This window comes from Equus przewalskii, chromosome 13 (genome assembly GCF_037783145.1).
Source record: "Equus przewalskii isolate Varuska chromosome 13, EquPr2, whole genome shotgun sequence".
Lineage (NCBI taxonomy): Eukaryota > Metazoa > Chordata > Mammalia > Perissodactyla > Equidae > Equus > Equus przewalskii.
The window spans coordinates 84,489,498-84,511,615 of record NC_091843.1 but is presented as its reverse complement, the minus strand read 5'-3'; the positions used below and the strand labels follow the sequence as shown (position 1 = coordinate 84,511,615).

General features: G+C 38.9%; 1 protein-coding gene across 5 annotated transcripts in view; it reads left to right on the top strand.

Annotated features, from left to right (window-relative positions):
• Positions 1 to 22,118, top strand: part of ZFYVE16 (zinc finger FYVE-type containing 16) — a 100,457-nt gene that overhangs the window by 30,057 nt on the left and 48,282 nt on the right. For 2 of the 5 annotated variants that reach the window (XM_008537395.2, XM_008537394.2), the window contains exon 1: positions 14,837 to 15,265. The gene's annotated coding sequence lies outside the window, so the exon portion shown is untranslated. Of the gene's footprint in view, positions 1 to 11,594; positions 11,710 to 14,836; positions 15,266 to 15,736; positions 20,795 to 22,118 lie in introns of those variants that run through there. The other 3 variants (XM_070571520.1, XM_070571522.1, XM_070571521.1) reach the window with 3 other exon arrangements.

Genomic DNA, 22,118 nt, shown 5'->3' with positions numbered 1-22,118 from the left:
GGTTCAAGTGTACAAATGGTAGTTGGAAAGACAGTTGACGCCACATACGATTGTTGACCTGACCACGACACAATCAGTTCCCTATGCTTGTACTTAACATTTCCTAAATTCGTATATCTTTCATGTGGCTCTAAAATCACTATGTAAGTATATAATAAGACCTATTTGTGCTTATTAAAACCACAAGGATGAGCAAACACTGGTTAACATGAAGGTAGGCATGGAATGTGTTAGAAAAGTAGAGTGGGGTGGTAGAAAGCACGTGTATCAGACAGCTGTAGGGGTGAAGCCAGACTCACCACCTATGAGCTACATAATCGTGGTCAAGCTTCTTCACCTTTCTGCGCCTCAGTTTTCTCCTCTGATCAATAAGGAGCAGCACTACGTTGCAGGTTATTGTGAAGATTAAAGAAAATATTTGTGAAGTGTCTAGGTCAGTGTCACTTGACAGGGATTCATCAAAACAGAAGCTGCTCTTCCTGGTCTTGAGAAATAAACATTTAGACGATGATTATAAAAATATTTCACTTTTATAGAAGGTGGGTAATTTTATTTTAAACTTTCAGAGTAGATGTGAAAGCAAACTAATATTAGCAAAGCATTGGGAGGAAAGACTGGTTATAAGGATAAAACTAGAACAGGTATTAGCAGCATGTGGTAGGAATTTGAAAAGTGGCGGTATCCATCAGGGTCCAGGCAGGAAAACAGAACCGAAGTCTCTTCATGGAGGAAATTTAATGGAGGGAACTGTCACAAAAGTGATGGGAGAGCTGAGAGGGCAATCAACCAGAGGTCAGTGAGGCAGCATAGAGTTTGCTAATGGTGGGAAACTGCTATTGTTCTAAAGCTAGAGGGACAAAGGGAGGAGGTGGTGGAACCACGGCTTTGGAGGCCTGGAGAGAGGTGGAACCATGGCGGAGATGGAGCCCTTCCTGAGATCTCACACAGAGCAGAGAAAGAAAGGAGGAGAAATACCCTGGTTTTCCCGCTTCTCACTCTCCAATCTCCAGTCAGTATCTCTGCAGGGGTCTATCCTAACTAGAAACCAGTTGTCAAGGGCCTGGGAAATGCAGTTTGCAGGAATCGGGGCCCCGCAATACAGAGCAGAACGGGAGGGGGCAGGAAATGGATCTGAGGACAAATAGACAAATGGCAAGCACATTGACATTCACAGTTTTTTTCTAAGGAACTCTTTGCATGGTCTGGGACAGAATTGCAAGGCAGATAATTTATTGCTTTTGCTTTTTCCCTTTTCTCGCTGTCAGTGCCCTTCCTCCCTGGATGTGGTGTAGGGCAGGTCTAAGGTAATGAGATTCAAGACTGTGATTAGACCGGAAGGAGGCTCACAGGTACTGGAAGTCGGAGTACCTGTGGTCAGGTCTGGAGCAGAAAGCTATGGCAGGGAAAAACAAAGGCAAGTAGCGGTTTATCAGTCCAACAGATAAAATAGATTCTTTCTTGGCAACAGATCGAAAATCAATGTTAGTGGAACAATCTGCAGTAGATTAGAGATTGTGGTGGCTTGCACCAAATGGTGAGAAGCGGCTATCTTTTGAGGGTGGAGCCAAGAGGACTTACTGATTGATAAATGTAAGGGTGAGGGGAAAAAAAAAAGAGGAGTGAAGGATGATGCCCAAGTTTATTCTGAGCAACCAGAAAGATAAAGTCACCATTTATCAAGATGAGTAAACTGTCAGAAGAGGTCTGGGGAGGATAGCAAGAGTTTAATTTTTGATATGCTGAATTTTAGAACTTTTTGTTTTCAAAAGGCACTTTTGAAACTGCCATTTTTGTTTATTTTTTCTGTAATGCAGAAGGCCCAGTACTGAAGCCAGAGAAATTATTAAGTGCAAGTCTACACATCTAATGGTGAAACCCCATCTTTCTTCCCTCCATTGATCTGAGAACGCTGGCAGCCAAGATTTACCCATTCTGTCCCCTCAACCCTTCCCCCAACCCCAAGAGATTGGTATGTTACCCTTTGGGGAAAATGACGACCTCAAGAGAAAATTCCCAAAGATATCAATTATTAGGGATTTCCCACAGGAATATCTGAGTCCACAATCACTCCAAAGCAATTCCTCACAAATCCCCAAGCTCTGACCATGCACGCGTCCATCACATTGTTAATTCCACACACTATGCATGAATGGACAGTCAACGATCGTAGGCTTATCCTAGGCACAGTGTTAGGCCCTGGGAGAGACAGAAGGCCCGGACACCACATTTGCTCATCAGCCTCAGAATTTAGGCAAGAATTGTTCTGGGTTTGTCTCTGTCACCTGGTAAACATTCTTTCAAAAACACTTGTGTTACACTTATGTACATAGCAGCATTGTTCACAATAGCTAAAACTTGGAAGCAACCCAGTGTCTGTTGATGGATGAATGGATAAGCAAAATGCAGTACATACATACAATGGAATATTGTTCAGCCTTAAAAAGGAAGAACATTCTGACACATGCTACAACATTGATGAATCTTGAGGACATTATTCTAAGCGAAATAAGCCAGTCACATAAAAAAGGAACACTGTATGATTCCACTTAAATGAGGTACTTAGAATAGTCAAAATCATAAAGACAGAAATTATAACAGTGATTGCCAGGGCCTAGGGGAAGGAGGGACTGGGGAGTTAGTGTTTAATGGGCATGCAGTTTCAGTTCTACAAGATGAAGAGTTATGTGGCTGGATGGTGGTGATGGTTGCACAATAATGTGAACATAATTAACACCACTGAACCGTACGCTTAAAAATGGTTAAGATGGTAAAAGAAAAATTATTCAAAAAAATAAAACACGTAGAACTTCTGCAAAAGAGTGGAGTAGTGGCGGATGTTCTCCAAATTGCCTTTGAGCAACAATTGATCAAGAAAAACAACCAGGTACTAAAATTGGCATAAATGGACAAAATGTGTAGAAAGAAAATCAGAACAGGTAAATTAGAGACACCTTAAAAGAAATGTTAAAATATTGTTCTAGTAACAACGATCCAATATAATTTTTATATTTTTATCATTAAACGTAGGTGTATTTATTTCAGTCATGCTCAGTTTAAACAATGCTATGAATATAATGTTTCACTTACAACTGTGATCCATTTAAACATGTAGCTTCTATGATAGAACAACAAAGGAGGTCACTGGGGGCCACAGCTGCCAATGACCTATTGTAATAATGAAATCATCTTTTCAAATTAACAGCAGAATCACTGCTTTATACTCTACTGTCTCCTGTAAACAATATGAGGTTTAGTGAAAAGAAAGTAACAGAAGATGTGGATGACCTAAAAAGAACTCCCCAGAAAGAAATAATATGGATAATTTTCATGAAACCCGCAGTTGAATTTATCTAATTTATTTAGTCAGTACTGAACGTATGTGATTCTGGAGGGAACATTAAAGGGTGAGAGAAAATTATCTTGGCTTAAAAAAATTTTTAAACTATTTTCATTAAAAATGAAATAGTTCTGTGGATGGGAGAAAGGGGAGTATATAGGAACTCTTTGTGCTTTCACTCAATTTTTCTGTAAACCTAAAATTGCTTTAAAGCATAAAGTCTAATTAATTTTAAAACATTTTAATGAAATAGCCCTTTAAAAAATGCTCTCGGCTTTATAAGCCTACTACAATTTTAGGGCAATTTGCATTGCAAATTTAGCAATTGTTTGCATTGCATTTCCTAAGGAAAATATACAACAGTGTGGGAGAATAAAATGACAATTGAAGAGGGCTTGCAATTGAAACAAAGCAGGTCATGTTCTTCAGAAATTGTGTTTTTGCTAAGTCTTCAATATACAAAACCAATTCTAATTTACTTTATTCAATATAATTCATGATGTGTAAATTAGTAATGCAAATCAAATCATAATTTACATCTACTCATTGATCATTTTCAAGAAAGATTAAATTGAAATTTAGAATATATTTAAATGTTTGTTATTGCAGTATTCAAATTCTGAGAAGATATTCTAAATATCTTATTAAATTTCTTGAACCTTTAACCCTAATTCCAATTTTCTTATGTATTTGCAAAGACTCTCTGAAATGACACGTTTCCTTTAACATAAAAAAATACATAACACAGAAGAAAAGAAAATCTTTTCTGAAAAGATTTTATGTGGCTTAGCCTAAAGGAGATCTGTCTATCTGTCTATCTATAATCTATCTATCTATATATCATCCCTATGTTTATATACAGTAAAATAGAGAATCAATCATGAAAGACGGTAAATTTGATTTGCCTTTTAACTTCCTAATGGCCAGGACCAAACCAAGACAGATTCCATAACTTTCAGGGAGGAAGAAGCACACCTATTGCTCAAGGCCCACATCATTCTTTCACGCTTTAATTTCCAATAGCAATTTCTGGCAAGAGACCCAAAGAAGCCATTGGGCTATAAAATGACCTCAGTCAGGAGTAAAATGACCTTGTCTTGCTTAGTAACAAAAACAAGACCAAATTTTATATGACTTTTTCTTTTTTTTTTTAAAGATTTTATTTTTTCCTTTTTCTCCCCAAAACCCCCCAGTACATAGTTGTATATTCTTCCTTGTGGCTCCTTCTAGTTATGGCATGTGGGACACTGCCTCTGCGTGGTTTGATGAGCAGTGCCATGTCCGCACCCAGGATTCGAACCAACGAAACACTGGGCCACCTGCAGCGGAGCGCGCGAACTTAACCACTTGGCCACGGGGCCAGCCCATGACTTTTTCTTATAATAACTTTGATAAAAGCTAGGAGTATAACATTAAAATTCAGTTTAGTATTGGCGATTTTGCAAGGGGCTAATTAATGCAGTTCAAGTATGCCTTCTCAGAATCTAATTTAATCCAAGGAAAAAACATTACTGTAGATGACTCCTCAGGAACTACTTCTTTCAATTAAACTTTTTATATAAGTTAAACAGCAAAAAATTCAAAAATGAACGCTGAGGAGGATTCAGGAATGCTAGCATTCTGTGTAGCCGATGCTTTGAAAAGCAGATGGGTACTGATGGGGAGTGGGCCCGGAAGAATAGAAGACCCTCACGTCTGCATGTAAGTAGATTTTGTGAATAGGTGTCAGGAGGCAAAGCCAGGGGTTTCCCTTAAGGAGCAGATGTGGATTTCCTCTAACACTTGTACAGCTACCCACTTACTATCTTAGTGTTCCACACCAGAATACCCACAACAATCATTTTGGGCTGGAAAAAACTTCAAAACAAATGTAGCCAAATTTCAATAACATCCCATGGAGAATAAAACTACAACAGGTATAGCTGAAAATATCTCAGGTTTATTAAGGTGTCTGCGGTATATTGAATTCTTTTTAAAGCTTTTGAGAGACTTCCATGTACATTGGTTATTTAATCTTTACAACGATCCTGTGAAGTAGGCGTTGTCCTTATTTTATAAAGAACTAAACTAATGCACAGAAAGGATCATTATATCACCTTATACTTGTCCCTAGAAGGGTTTAAAGTTGCTATTTGTGACCATATAGTTATGTATATGTTGCAAAACCGTACATATATTTATATATATGATACACATATTTGTTCTCAACCATATTTTAAAATTCTCAATAAAAGAGACATTGTCTTAATTTCTCTTCTTAAATCCTGAATAATATGCAGAGAATGTGTCTGAGAAACAGCAAATACCTAATTATTTATATCGGTTGACAGTTTAAGGAAAGAAAGACTAAACCTTATGATGACAAGCTATAATAACATTTTTTCTCTTAATATGGCTATCTGATCTGTGGTCTCCTGACAAGCTCACATGTTATTTAAAATTTCTTTGCATTCGGATGGTTAATGAAGAACCAGCTTTGGCTGTTAGTCAAGTTAGTCACTTGCTTGCTCAAGCACTGAAAGAAAAAGAAGATACCGCAAAACAGAATAAAGAGCAAATTGTAGATATAGTTTTGAGAATCCTCAGCACATGGTGATAATTGAAGCCTGCAGCAAATGAATTCATCTATGTTTAGTGGTGGAAAAGAGAAGGACTTAGAACTGAACTCTTAGGAGAGCCGTCATTTTGTGTTCTGATAGAGGACATGCTCACAAAGGAGATTTACAAGGAGCTTCTGGAAGAGTGTTGTGTCATGGAATGCAACAGAAGAGAGGGTTTCAAGAAGGAGGAAGTGGCAGCTGTGTCAGATGCTGAGAAGCCAAGGAAGATGACTGAAAAACGCCTGATTAATTTAGTGTCATGGGGGTCACTCTAGGCCTTAGCAAGAACAGAGGAGTAATTAGGGAGAATCCATTCTGAAAAAGGTTGCAGATAAATGAAGGAAGTGAGGAAGTGAGTCAGTGAGAGCAGACACTCCTCCTAAAAATGTGATTGAGGAGGGGAAGAAAGAGTGAGCGGTGGAGGGAGGGCTTTTGTATTTGACTTTGCAGGTGAAGATTACACACTGACAACGTAATCATTAAACAGTGTGTTCCAAGGTGACTGAAAAGTCAACCTTTATTCGGGAGTTGCAGTAATCATGCAGAGCCTGCTCAGATCCATGCTATTTGATGAAATATTACCATATTCTTGCAACAAGGGACTTCCCAATGGCACCATGGTTCAAATAGGGTATGGCAGAAGCTGCTACTTCCTCTCAACATCCCTTCTCCCATTAGAATATTCAGCTGGGCATAGGGCTTTCCCAAATAAAGACAATTCCACAATCTTCCTGGCAGTTGTATTTGGCCAGGAGAATAAGTTCTGACCAACGGGTATAAGCAAAAGTATCCTGTAGCAGCTTCAGAGACCCTTCTTTAAGGAACAGCTTACGTGAACCCTTTGACACTCTATGCCTCTTTCCTCCTTCCTTCTGGTTGAAATATGGACATGATTGCTGGACTTGAAGTAGCCATCTTGGACCATGAGATGACCTTGAGAAGAGAGGGCACAGATGATATAGCAAAAAACTAGAAGGATCCAAAATCTGTGTTGACTTCACAGAACAAAGTTCCATGGCAGCCTTAGACCACTTGTATCTGGATGTTAATGCAAAAGAAACAAGCATCTAGTTTAAGCTTCTGATATTTTGGGGACTACTAACACCCTTAGCCAAATCTAAATCTGACAACCATATAGAAGGACAGCAAGAAAAGCCCAGATTGTAATAGAAATGATGAGCCATCACTGAAATGAAAACAGATTAAAAGTCATGGAAGAAAATTCTATTTAGGAAAAATAATAGCATTAATTTAAGACCAGGGATCCTGTCCAGGAGTCCTTGATGTTAGGAAGGAAATGGGCAGGGAAGTGATCATAATAGGGAGAAAATGCCACATGAGGAAATGTGGTCCCATTGTCCAGTCTCCTTGTATATCTCTGTTCAACCAGAGCAGAAACTCTTGCAAAGCCCTACTTCAAGAGGAAAAATGAGGCCGATGATGATTTCCTTTTCCTATTTAGTGCATACTTTCATACTTTCTTTTAACCTGTTTAACTGCACATATATATATTTATCCTGCCTCACTGTATACATGTATATATTTCACAGTCCACATGATTCTATTGTTTTTTAAAATATTAAGGCCAATTGTAAAGGATGCAGAAAAGATTCTTCTGGTAATCCCTATTTCTCTCTTTTTTTTAAAATTGAGTTCATGATAGTTTACATCAATGTGAGATTTCAGTTGTACATTATTTCTTGACTATCACCACATAAGTGCTCCCCTTCACACCCTGTGCCCACCCCCCACCCCCCTTCCCCTGGTAACCACTGAACTGTTTTCTTTGTCCATGTGTTTGTTCATATTTCACATATGAGTGAAATCATCTGGTGTTTGTCTTTCTCAGTCTGGCTCATTTCACTTAGCATAATTCCCTCCAGGTCCTTCCATGTTGTTGCAAATGGGATGATTTTTGCCTTTTTTATGGCTGAGTAGTATTCATTGCATGTATATACCACATCTTCTTTATCCAATCATCAGACGATGGGCACTTGGATTGTTTCCATGTCTTGGCTATTGTGAATAGTGCTGCAATGAACATAGGGGTGTATATGTTCCTTTGGATTGTTGATTTCAAGTTGTTTGGGTAGATACCCAGTAGTGGGATAGCTGGGTAGTATGGTATTTCTATTTCTAGTTTTTTGAGGAATCTCCATACTGTTTTCCATAGTGGCTGTACCAGTTTGCATTCTTACCAGCAGTGTACGAGGGTTCCCTTTTCTCTACACTCTCTCCCACATTTGTTATTTTTAGTCTTAGTGATTGTAGCCATTTTAACAGGTGTAAGGTGGTATCTTAGTGTAGTTTTGATTTGCATCTCCCTAATGATTAGTGAGGTTGGACATCTTCTCATGTTTGTTGGCCATCTGTATATGTTTTTTGGAAAAATGTCTGTTCATATCCTCTGCCCATTTTTTCATCAGGCTGCTTGTTTTTTATTGTTCAGATGTGTGACTTCCTTATATATTGTGGAGATTAACCTCTTGTCAGATATATGATTTGCAAATATTTTCTCCCAGTTGGTGGGTTGTCTCTTTGTTTTGATCCTAGTTTCTTTTGCCTTGCAGAAGCTCTGTAGTCTGATGAACTCCCACTTGTTTATTTTTTCTTTTATTTCCCTTGTCTGAGAAGACATGGTATTTGAAAAGATCCTTTTAAGTTCGATGTCAAAGAGTGTATGACCTATATTATCTTCCAGGAGTTTTATGGTTTCAGGACTTATCTTTGAGTCTGATCCATTTTGAGTTTATTTTTGCGTATGGTGCCTATTTCTCTTTCTTGATTTGAAGGAGTAAGCCAAAGAAATTTTATATGAGAAAATACACTATTGAGCTGACTATCAAATCTGTCACAAAAAATGCTAATTAAAACATCATCATCTTTCATAATAGAGAACTTGAGGTTTTCCATTCTATTTATATGCTTTTTATTCATAGATCATTATTACAAAACTACATATAATGGGTATGAGTTTTATTCTACAATGCCAGGATATAAGAAATAACACATTCCCTTATTTCCTAAATCAAAGATAACCTGTTCTGAGATTGGAGAAAAATTCAACCAATCATTTTTGGGACCCCATTCTCTTTCTTGGTGGGTCCTGCAACAATCCTGGCCCTCTGTAATGTCAAAATCAGGAGGTTGAGCTCTTCTTTGTTCTCCATGGTTGCCATTTCTGCCATTGCTCTGTTGGCTGCAGGATGCTGCTATAGAGTCCAGGAGCCTGCCTCTTGGGCACTGAAGATCAGGCAGGCTCCAAGATGCATCTCACAGGGGATCTTCCCACTGACTTCAGACTGTGCCTCTTATTGCCCCATCCCAGAGAGGGTCACTGCATGCCTTCCGGGCTTGGGCTCTGCCACTCAGTGGTGGGTTTCTCGTCTTCTCCTCAGCTGAAGAGAGCTAAAACTCTTCCTCTCAATATTTTGAAACACGATTTCATTCTTTGAATACACATAAGGAAAGGAGATGGTAACTCCAGTTCATTTTTTTCTCCTAATTATGCACAATGTTAAACTTACACTACTCAGGATGTTAACCTTTGTTTTTGAGCTTGTTCTCACAAAATATCATTATTCAAGCAGCTAACAAGTAGAATAATTAATTTCACTTCGCTGATTTGAATTTCAGTTCTCTTTCTGGCTCCGGTTTAAATGCTAACTTGCAGTGGCATTAGACCACTAACGGTCCTTCTCTCTGTATATTACCTGATATTGTGAATTCCATCTTAATACATTTGAGCCCTGATGAGTTTCCTTATGCCCACATCAAACACAAAATTAGTATAATTTGATATGCCTATATCTTTGAAATTTTTGTAGATGAATTCAGTTGTGATCATCCTTAGAGATACAAAAGCAACTAATAGTTTTGAAAAATTTTTTTACTGACCTGTTTTATGACTTAATAGAAAAATTAGAAATCTAACATTAGAATTTTAAGTAAATCCTAATTGGATTTAAATTTACTTATGATTCCTTTGACTATTTTAATAATATTTTTAGTATTATGATTATGGCAATGGATATGACATGCATTTATTATAGTATTAAACATTTGGATTGACAATAGTGAAAATGCTTAAATTTGTTTACAAAAATACCAAAAAGAATCCAGAGAACTGGTTTAGCCTCATACATGCATATATACATACATACATACATAAATTTTAATTTATATATATTAACCCCACCACCACCACCATTGGTCTCATTTAGAAAATACAAGGGAACCAATTCATTCTACTGAAAACTGTCAGTAAAATAAAAAGTCAAATATTTAACTTCCCTTTCCCATATGAACTATATTTCAGGAAAACTAAACAGTTGTTGAGGGATTTTTTTCTCTATAGAAGAATTCCAGCCAATAAATAAAAAAGAAATAATAGATTAGAATGTCACCATTTTGCAAACCCTAAATCAAAGAATGGATCCAAGCAGTGATTAGCAACGGTTGCTAACATCACTGAAAGAGAACCAATGAGATATGCGTTTCCTGGTGGAAGTACACAATACCGATTATGAAGTAACCTTGCTAAAAAACTGAATCTGTATCAAACCCAGTCTCTAGATCTAGTTAAAAGTTTATAGAAAACAGGGTCAAGAGAAACATGTTAAAAGATGCTATGGGGAGGGAGGTGCAGAAAAATCCAGATACTGAAAATTCTACAGGCCAAAAGACATGGCTTTTTAAAAAAATAAATTTCAAGGAATGAAAAAGAAAGAGGGAATATTATTAGACAGCATCCAGTCTCAATATGTTGACTTATTTGGATTTTGATGCACACAAACTATTTCAAAATTATAACACTTATGAACAATTGGAAATACAAACACCAGTGCCGAAATATTTAGTATTATTGAAGAATTATTGTTACAGTTTTCACGTGTGATAATGGTATTGTTATTATGTTTTGTAAAGAGCTGTTTCTTTTAGAAATGTATATTGAAATATTTATAGAAATGAAATGAGGCATGGGATTTGCTTCAGAACAATACGGGTGGGTAAGGGTATAGATGAAGCAAGGTTGTCCATACTGAAGCTGAGTGATGCTATTGGATGCAAGGGAGTTCATTGCATAATTATTTCTACTTTGCAAAGTGCTTACCTTTTAAATAGACACGTAGAAAAATTTAGAGATGAAAAAGATATAATAAATGAGATTTGCCTCAAAATAATCCACTTATGGGAGGAGAGGTAGAGTGGGTGAGTTTATAGATAAAATAGGATCTTCACTACAAGTTATTGATGTTGAAGCTGAGAGACAGGTACATGGTTTATTGCACTATTCTCTCTACTCTTATATGTGATTGACATTTTCCATAAAACAAAATTAAAAGTAAAAAATATTCACTGTCACTCTGAGAAGTTGTAGAGGTAAATACGCGTTTACAGTGAAATGTTTTTACGTGGCAAATCATAATAATCATGAGTATAGAGTAAGTTCAGTTGTGAAGGAAAAACACATTAGGAAACAATATTGCCACAGATAGCTTCACTGAAGCACTGACTCAGTTTACCATGCAGAATAGCCACCCCTAAACCACAGAGGCATAACACAAGTTTATCTGCCATGACAGGCTATGATGTTGCAGCAACAAATCACCCCAAAAATCTCAGTGGCATATAACAAGGTTTATTTCTTGTTCTAGAAGTTCTCTGTTCATTGGAATCCCTCAAGGACTCAAACTGATGGAGCAGCCGCAATATCAAGTCTTGCCTATTGCTATGCCAGAAGGAAAGAGGGCTCTGGAGGGTCTCACGTTGGTGAGTAAAGAATCCAGTCTAGAAATGACACGTCACTTCTCACAATTCATTTGCCTGAATCAGTCACATGGCCCTATTCAACCAGAAAGGGGCCAGGAAGTACATTGCCATATATGCCTAGAAGAGAAGAGAATTGGAAATATTTGGCAAAGAATTCTAATGACTTCCTTGCTAAGAGAACCTGTGTCATGATGATGAAGCTATATCATACTTGAGCCCTGGGAACTTGAGCCTTGTACCTTGTTGCCACCTCTAAGACAGTATCCAAACACAAGTATTCATCCATCCTTTTGGGTTATTTCCCTCTTATGACTCATAGTCATGCAATATATTGCATGCAAGGACTGCATAAAGAATGTAAGGTAATTGGTTGACTCAGTTATGAATTCAGCAATAGTTTTTAAAGGAAAGTGTTCCATTTGTCCTTTCGGATTATTAAAGTAATATGTTCTCATTGTAAAAAACTTGGAAAATATAGAAAACTAGAGAGAAGGGGGAGAAATCACTAATAATTTCATCTTCCAAAGACAACCACAGTTAATATTTTAGTGGGTTTTCTTCCAAACCTTTTTAAGCATTTAAAAAGAACTAGCTCTCACGGTCACCCAAACTATAACCATTTCTTTCTTTTCTGTCTTTTTTTTTTGAGGAAGATTAGCCCTGAGCTAACATCTGCTGCCAATCCTCTTTTTGCTGAGGAAGACTGGCCCTGAGCTAACATCTGTGCCCATCTTCCTCTACTTTTTATATGTGGGACGCCTGCCACAGCATGGCTTGGACAAGTGGTGCCATGTCTGCACCTGGGATCCAAACCGGTGAACCCCAGGCTGCCAAAGCGGAACAGGCGAACTTAACCACTGCGCCACCAGGCTGGCCACTAACCATTTCTTCATTAGTAACATTGCTCCAAACAGCTGATCTAGCTGACCAGCAGATACTTTTTAAAAAAATGTTTTAGCCCTTTTCCTTGTAACATGAGTTTTTAACCTGGTTACATAGCATTTAAATACTAATGGTTAACTAGCAGTTCCAGGTCATATTCCGTGTTTTGGAGCCATGAATCCCTGGTTCTAAAATTGCTTGTTATCATAAGACCGACTGTACAACAATGAATAATTGTAATAGTTATTTTCATTTGCTTCTGGTATTTTCTCCGCAGAGATTATTTATGAAAAGGGAATAGCTTTGGAAGTTTATATTAATTTGGAATTTAAGCCTCTTAAAATCATCCAGATTCTTTTTACCTTTCAAAATAATAAACTGCTGGTGATCCAAGCAACGACTAGTTAGTCGAAGGAATAAATTGGCCAAATATGCTATAATTGGGATGATTTCCTCATGTCCAGGAACCATTTAGTTATAAATCGGGATCTTTAGAGGTTAAAGATGATACACGGAATTTTTTGGCAATTATTACTCAAACTTTGCCAAGGACTCTTCTTCATTAATATTTTATTTGACACTGCATTTGATGTGCAGATTTCTTCCTCATTTCAATCAACAAAGGAAATCACAGAAAATTTAATTGACCAAGAATCTACACAAAGCTCTTGTAATCTTATTAAATTGCAGCAATTTGTCAACTACTTATGTTGGTAAATAAAATAATGGCACAGTGAATTGTGAACTTCAGGGCAAAAATTATGAATTATCCATTTTTATAATCCTTAGAACTCCTGGTATATTGCACTGCACAGAAGACACGCCCATAAACAAATAAATATGATACAAAGCATAGTTGGACTGACATGTGAAAGGCATTTGAATTTTGGGTACCTTGTTTATTTACCTTATTGCTATTCCACACAAATCTTTGTGTTCTGAAATATCTTGTTATAATTTCCAGAAGGGAAATTATTGAATTAGGCCATATGAATGTTTCTTGATATGATTTGACAAATAACTTTCCAAAATCTTTGTCCTAATTCATATCCCCAACTGGATATGAGTGCTCATTTCACTCTACCCTCACCAATGGAGTTTATTCACATTTTAAACAAACTGGCTAATTAGACCCATGGGAAATAATATCTATTTCACTACTGAGTTTGAACATGAGTGAGATATATAGTAGGCATTTAAATTTCCCATTTTGTGAATTGACCATTCATGTATATGCTTTTCCGTATCTATTTAAGGTCTTAAAGTTGTCTATTTCTACTCTTTGTCCTCCCAATATACCATAAAAATACTTCTATCCCAAGTATATTCTTGTTTACATGTCTCCACTATTAGACTGTGGTTCCATAAAGGCACAAGGCATTTTTTTTTTTACCTGAGAACGCCTAACACATAGTAGAGAACATGCATACAGCACTTTGTAGAATTATTCTTACTTAGGATTACACGAGATAACGTAAGCAAAGCATCTAATGTTTGTCACGTAGATGTTCAATAAATTATTTTAAGCAAACAGGAAGTTTCACTTTTCCCCTAAAACCACACACTTCCATTTCAGAGTTCTAAAAAATCAAGATTAGACAAAGAAAACCAAGACTAAAAATCTTTGAAAGAGCACAAACTAGTTTTAAATCGCGGATTTAGGATTTGAATACTGCTTCTCAAATCTTTCACCACAAATCACGTGACTAAACTACTCCTGAGAGATTATAACTCTTGAAAGTTTCCAAAGACCAGCATGAATTTTGAGCTGGTAAAACCTTCGGCAACCGATGGATTCTTCCCCCTAGTCTGTCATGATACGCTGATCCCACTCTCATGTCTCTTCTTCCCTCCTTTAACTTTATAGGAAACTTGTGGTAAAAATAGCAAAGTTCAACAAGTACAAACAGCCATCACATGAGGGACATTTTATTTCTCCCTCAGATCAGCTGGCTCTTGTTTGCAGACAGAGGCGGCAGCTGTCCCCGCGGCCAGTTTAGAAAAGCAGAACTGAAGCACGGGAGGGAAGGGGCCCGCGGCTGGGAATGGCCAGGCAGCTGGAGGCCTTGAAGCTCGGGGACGGGTTGGGAGCCTTCTGGTTGCTGCCGGGGGAGAGAGACGGGTTGCATAACTAGTCGAAAGTAAAAGGTTTTCGGGGAGGGCAGCAGGCAGGGAGCAGGCCGGGTCAGCTGCCCAGCAGGCAGGCGGGTGTGTCCGGTACAAGCCGGAGCCCCACCGGCTCCGCGGGCGCAGGCAGCTGGGGCGGGGGGAGATGCGTCTAGGTCAGCGAAGGGCAACGGAAGCCGGACGCCGCCGCAGCTCCAAGGCGTCTAGCGGGAAACCGAGTCCGATCTAAGGCCGAACTCGGGCGTCCCCGTCACCGCAGACCCTTCTCAGGCACTTCCGGAAAGAAGCGCGGCGGCCCCGGCTCAGACCCGGCTTCGCTGCGCGCAGGCGCCTCGGGACTGGGAGGACGCGGACGCGGAGGGAGGGGGCGTGTGCGCCGAAGGAAAGCCTCCTGTGCGCCTGCGCCGTCGGCTCGCCCCAGGGCCGGGGGCAAAACAAACCCGGAGCCGCCGTCTCGCACTCCCCGGACTCCCGGCTGGGGTCTCTCGTCGCTCTTCAGCGCGTCGTCGCGTCGAGTGCCCAGAGAGCTTCGCAGGGGTGCGGGGAGGTAAGAGCCCCCCGTAAGAGGCATCTGGCCTCTCATCAGCCCTATTGCCCTCGCGGAGGGGGCGGGGCGGCGCCGGACCGGCCGACCTGGGCGCCGGGTCTGGCCCTCCGCCTTCTCCGGGGTCCCTGACCCGTGCCTTTCCCGAGCCCCCTGAGCTGGCCGGGGGATCACGACCCTCAAACCCCGCGTCCCCTCGGGAGGGCCAGGAGGGCCGGACCGGGCGGGGAGGGCAATCTCGGCGGCTGTTTGCCGGGTCCCACCCCTCGGGCCGCCCGGAGTGCTCTGCGCCGCCGGGGGAGCGCCCCCCGGGCCGCGGCGGGTGGAGGGGGCGGCCTGGCGCGCCCGGGGAGGGGACTGTCGCGCCTGCCGAGGGTGGCCACTGCGCCGACGGGACTCGGCCTGCCGGACGCGTGTGTCCTCGCCGCCCGCGCTCTCGCTCAGCCCGTTCTCGCACCGATGCGTTTTCTCATCGTTTTAGACCAGAAAATGCGCTAGCGTTGCTTCCCGCTACCTATTCTTAGGTACCTTTGCAAAATTCTAAAAGATGACCTCACTTTTTACTATTAACTTATTTGTACTACCGTGATTGCAAATTATTATATTCTAGTCTGAGAGGTTCTTGTTCGTTTGACGCGTATGGAAACCAGCCCAGAAATTTGAATAAGTTAATCTTTTTCCCTTAACAAAATAGGCAATTTGTTGGTCGAATTAGGTTCCTTCATTTATTGTTTTGAGCTGTTGTCTTTTGAATTGGCAGAAGTTTAATGGTTTGACCCAGTAGAATTATATATAATTTTTCACCTGATTTCTTCCTTTTTTTTCTCCCCTGGATATTAAACTGTCTGCTTCGTATCAAAAAATTTTTTTAATATGATAAAGAATAAGGAAAAATAACTGTAATTCCCCCATTGAAAGATAATCAACCACGGTTAATATTTTGACCTCCGAGTCTTTTTTTCCGTGGCGTTTTCTTAATTAAGATGACAAGATTTTATGTACAGTTGGATTGCCTGCTTTTGTAGCTTGAAATTATATTTTAAGCCTTTTCCCATGTTTTTGAAAAATTTCATAAACATAACTTTGATTTTTGATTACATAGGCAATACATGAGCAAAATATCTTTTGAAAGTTACATTACAGATAAAGCTAAATTCTCATTTATCATCCCCAATCATGTTACATAATATGATGGTATCACAGTTTATTTAACCCAGTGAGTTCCTTTACACACTTAAAAATAGACTAAAAGAGTTTTTGTTTTCAAATGCAGTATATTTACCTTTTGAGAAATTAAAACTCAGAAAATTTTAGAATTTTAATTTGTTCATTAAAAATAAACCCATCGTATATTGAATTAAATAATATTTTGGAAAGATAACCATTTTCTTTAAAAATTTAGCCAGAAGGGTGGCATTGTTTTACATTTTGGCGGATCACTTTAGCGTCTGTCTTTATAGAAGACAGCTGGATTCTCATTTGCGTCTCCCTTCAAGCTGTGTGTTATTTTGTTTAGGCTGAAGCATATTAAGAAAATCCAGCTTTGCACAGATAGGTATTTGGAAAAGGAAGGACCTCACAGACATGGTAAGAACCTCTTTCGGGTCTTCCAGGGGTCCTCAGAACACAGTTTGAGAAAGCTGGTAAATCATTCTTGTATTGATGGGCTGTTAGGTTCTTTGCAGTTTTTACACTGTTACAGACATTACAACACTGAAAGTTCTTTGTGATGTGTCCTTGTGTACCAGTGCTAGTGTTTCGCTAGAAGTGGAATTACTAGTTCAGAGTATGTACTTAAAAAAAAAATATTTTTTGATAGACATAAACATTCCTTTTGATGCCTAAATAATTTTCTCTGTGTCCTAATGTTGGTGTTTAGATTATTTCAATTAATGATTTGGCAAAATAGTTTGTCTGCATATTTTCAGGTGTTTTGGATTATTTTCTTAAATTTCTAAAAAGAGAATTGTTAGATCAAATGTTTGGAATCTTTTTGAAGCTATTGATACATATTGTCACATTTTTTCCTGAGAGAGTGTACCAGTTTACTTCCTGTCAGAAGTGTCCGAGATGTTCTTTATCACACCCTTACCGACATCGAGTACTTTTATTATTAAAAAATTATGTTCTGATTTAGTAGGCAACAAGTGGTATGTGTTCTAATTCATGTTACTTTGTGCAGATTGTGCATTGAACATTTTTTTATAATCATACTGGTTGTCTGCTCATAGTATTTGCCCATTTACAGTCCAGTGCCCAAATGTTCTTCTAACAGATTTTTATCTTTTTTATGTTATAAGAATACATGCTATAATTTTTTAGGAAAGGAACAAATTTATCTTTCTTTTTTTCTCTCCACAAAAGTAGTACATTTTAATTAAAAAAATAAAAAGTAAAATACTGTAGAGACACAATGTAGATGTGAAGGGCTCACATAATCTCAGATAGATACCATTATTAACAGTTTTTTTTTTAAGATTTTGTTTTTTTCCTTTTTTTCCCCAAAGCCCCCCAGTACATAGTTGTATATCCTTCTAGTTGTGGCATGTGGGACGCCGCCTCAGCGTGGTTTGATGAGCAGTGCCATGTCCGCGCCCAGGATTCGAACCAACGAAACACTGGGCCGCCTGCAGCAGAGCGCGCAAACTTAACCACTGGGCCACGGGGCCAACCCCGATTATTAACAGTTTGGTGTTTGCTCCTCTATGGTTTTTTTCTCATGCCTTTGCTAATACTATTTTTTTTTTTTTTACAACTTATTTGTAAAAATGGGTTTGTATTATGCATGCAGTTTTACAATTTGTTTATCTTTTAACATTATTTATTGGATATTTTTCTATACAACTGCATGTAACTCTGGGCAAAGTTTGATCCCGAGTGGCTTTAGGAGCACTAATTCTGATCTTTGGTTGTCTGATGTCAGGGTCTTGTCCTCTTCTATACTCTCTTCCTAGGTGATCGCATCCATTAACAGCCATGTGCTGCCAATTCTCAATCTTTCTCTCAGACTTCTCTCCTGCATTCCAGATCCTTATATTCAGCTGCCTAGTGGACATCTCCTCCAGGATGTTCTCAAGGTACTTCAAACAACAGCCCAAACATGAACTCGTGTTTTCCCTCAGTCCTGCTGCTCCTTGTATGGCCTGTCATGGTCAGTGGTACCACCGTCCACCCAGTTCACCCATGATGGGAACCTGGCAGTAATCTTAGCTTTCTGCCTTGCTTTCACTCTCCAGAAGTTCTTATTCTTTAGCCGTTTTTATATTGATTTGCTTTCCGTCTGCCCTGCACTGTCTCAGTTCAGGCCTTCATCATCTCTCACCTTAACCACTTTAGGAGTCTCCTTACTGTTGGTTTTGTTGATTTTCTGGTTAATCTTCCATGTTGCTGCCAGGTTTTTTTGTTTGTTTTTTTGAGGAAGATTAGCCCTGAGCTAACATTTGCCACCAATCCTTCTCCTTTTGCTGAGGAAGATTGGTCCTGAGCTAACATCCCTGCCCATCTTCCTCTACTTTATATGTGGGATGCCTGCCACGGCATGGCTTGACAGCAGTGCATAGGTCCACGCCTGGGATCCAAACTGTCGAATCCCAGGCCACCAAAGTGGAGCACGTGAACTCAACTGCTACGCCACTGGGCAGGCCCATGCCAGTTTTTTTTTTTTAAATCATGAAGAAATTTTTCAAAACTATTTTTTGTAAATATTGCAGATATTTGTTTGTAGATCTAAGAGTACGTAAATGGCCAAGTGAGTAAAAATATAACCTAAAAGAGGTTATCATGTGTACATGTAGATTAACTTCTTTGAAATAGGGAATATATCTTATATATCTTTTGTGTCTTCTACTATACTTGGTAGATTACTGGCATAATAAGTACATCTTGGTTAATTGAAATGGGATGTTATGTGCAGCTTAAGATTTCGTGTTAAAAGGTTTTGATGCACAGTATTTGCATTGTCCTACCTTTTACAAATTTTTGGATTATGTTATTTAATTATTTTACCTTTTATATATCTTTTTAGGTTCCTCAGATAACATAATGCTTAGTAGTACATTGCTATACAGATAGAGATACTCTGTAAATAAATATTATTTAATGAATTCCACAATTTTTTAGAAAGATTCTCTGGCTTTTTCCAATGAGAAACCATTTCTAGACCTTTCAGTTCCTGTGCTTTGTTTTTTTTGTATGTTCTGTATTCAAATTCCGTTACTACTTTTTGCTCTTACTTTTTTAATATAATGTTTATGTTTATCAAAGGGATACCTGTACAAAATTTAAAGAGTCAAAGAATACTACAAGACTTAGAAGGAAACACAGCAGTCCTCTGCCCCGGTCCTTCCCTCCTCTGAATCCCACTCCGTCAAAGCAGCCTTTCCCAATTGGCATTCCTTATCCGAAGCACAAAACAGGAACCAATTCGATTAACTATTTTCTCAATTCCCCTGAGCATGGTTTATATCTGGTAACACTTTAGATGCATAGGAGAGAAGTTAATTCATTCCGTAAAGTGGATGCCTTAGGGCATTAAGGCTTAATTCTCTCACAGAACCCGTCTTGAGAAAGCTGCTCCAGAGTCAATGACTGTTCAACTTTTTCACCTCTAGGTTTTTAAATAACATGCTTACTTAAACAGCTATCTCCCCTCCCTACCCCCATCCTACCACAGTTTTAGATATTATTTGCCAATTTCCTATTAAAGAAGATGAGAGCTTAGATTTGTTACACCAGCCTCCACCTTTAAAGACTGCTCTTCACCCCTCCCCTATATTGGCACATTAGTTATTTGTTAATTTTTAGTTAACTCATTACTGTTTACATCATTTTACTATGTAAATTCTGTGTACACCTGAGCCAGGTAGGATATTGCGATGATATTTCCATTCTTATATAATTTTTTGTTTTTCCTAGGGTTAAAGCTTATCTTAGTTCTTTTATCTATCTATCTTTTTTTTTTTTAAAGATTTTATTTTTCCTTTTTCTCCCAAAGCCCCCCTGGTACATAGTTGTATATTTTTAGTTGTGGGTCCTTCTAGTTGTGGCGTGTGGGATGCTGCCTCAGCATAGCCTAATGAACGGTGCCGTGTGCGTGCCCGGGATCCAAACCGGCGAAACCCTGGGCTGCCAAAGCAGAGCACGCGAGCGTAACCAGTCGGCCACCAGGCCAGCCCCTATCTATCTTTCTTATATCTTTATAAATGTATGTTTTATATCTTTTTAATATATCCTTTATTTTTTTTTGAGGAAGATTACCCCTGAGCTAATATCTGCTGCCAATCCTCCTCTTTTTGCTGAGGAAGACTGGCCCTGAGCTAATATCCGTGCCCATCTTCCTCTACTTTATATGTGGGATGCCTACTACAACATAGCTTGGCAAGCGGTGACATGTCTGCACCCGGGATCCAAACTGGCGAACCCTGGGCTGCCGAAGCGGAACGTGTGCACTTAACTGCTGCGCCACCAAGCCGGCCCTAATATATCTTTTATTTATTAACAACCCTTCAGACAAGATATGCAAATCTCCTTTTGGTAGGTTGAAACCCTTGTCAGATAATGTGTTTGTCTTGCAGCATCTTTCCTGTAATGGTCTGTCACCCTACGAGCTGTCTTCCTGGAGTGTCATTTCACCATCATTTGTGAATTCCATTTGTCTCTCCCCTGTGTTGGATAGCCTGTTTCCAGGATTTCAGGTCTTCCTTTTTTCTTGGTGTCTCCCTCATGTTGGTAGAATACATCTAATAGCTTCCTGAGAAAGACTGAATGGGAGGCAAATTTGGGGGTTCTTCATGTCTAAACATGTTTTTTTGTTCTACTCTCACGCTTGATTGTCAGCTTAACTGAGTATGGAATTATAGGTTGTAAGTAATTTACTTTTAGAATTTTGGAGGTATGGTTCCATTGTTTTCTTGCTTCTAGTGTTGCTATTGAAAAGTCTATACTAAATTTGATAATCAGTCCTTTGTATGTGATCTGTTAGTTCTCCAGAAACTTTTATATTTATTCACAAAATATGTATTAAGCATGTTTTATGTGGCAGGCACTGGCCAAGAAACTTTGAATATATGGGTGAACAAAATTTCAAGATCCCTTTCCTCCTGGAGCTTCAATTTGTTGGAGAGAGTTGTTCCAGATGGTAAACAACAAATGTAATAAATACATTATACAAAATGTTAGAGGGTCTTCAAGTGAATAAATGCTTTAGAAAAGAGAAAAAGGAGAGCAGGGTGGGATGGAGAGGTCAGGGGTGTTGGGGGAAGGAAGGATGGGGTATGTGGATTGCAGTCTGAAATGGGGCGATGTTCCCTTGAACCACTCAGGTATTCTGAAATTCACAGTGATGTGGCTTGGTAAGAGTTTTTCATTCATTCTGTTGGGCCCTAAAGGGGCCCTTTCCACTTGGAGACCATATCCTTCAGTTCTAAGGTATTTTATTTGACAACGTCTTCCTTCTTTCCCCCTGCTTACTCTTTCTGGACTTCTTGTTATTTGAGTATTGGACCTCATTAGATTGACTCTCTAGTTTTCTAATCTTTTCTCCTGTTTTCCTTTCCCTTTCTTTTTGTTCTACTTTCTAGGATATTTTCTCAGGTTTATTTTCCAATGCCTTGATTTCATTTTTTAAAATCTTTTTTAAAACAGTTTTAGATTTACAGAATTATTGCGAAGATAGTACAGGGCATTCCCATATACCCCACACAGTTTCCCTATTATTACATCTTACATTAATATGGTACATTTGTCACAGTTCATGAACCAATATTGATACATTATTATTGACTAAAGTCCATACTGTATTCATATTTCCTCAGTTTTTCCCTAAGATGCTTTTTCTGTTCTACTCTCCCATCCAGGA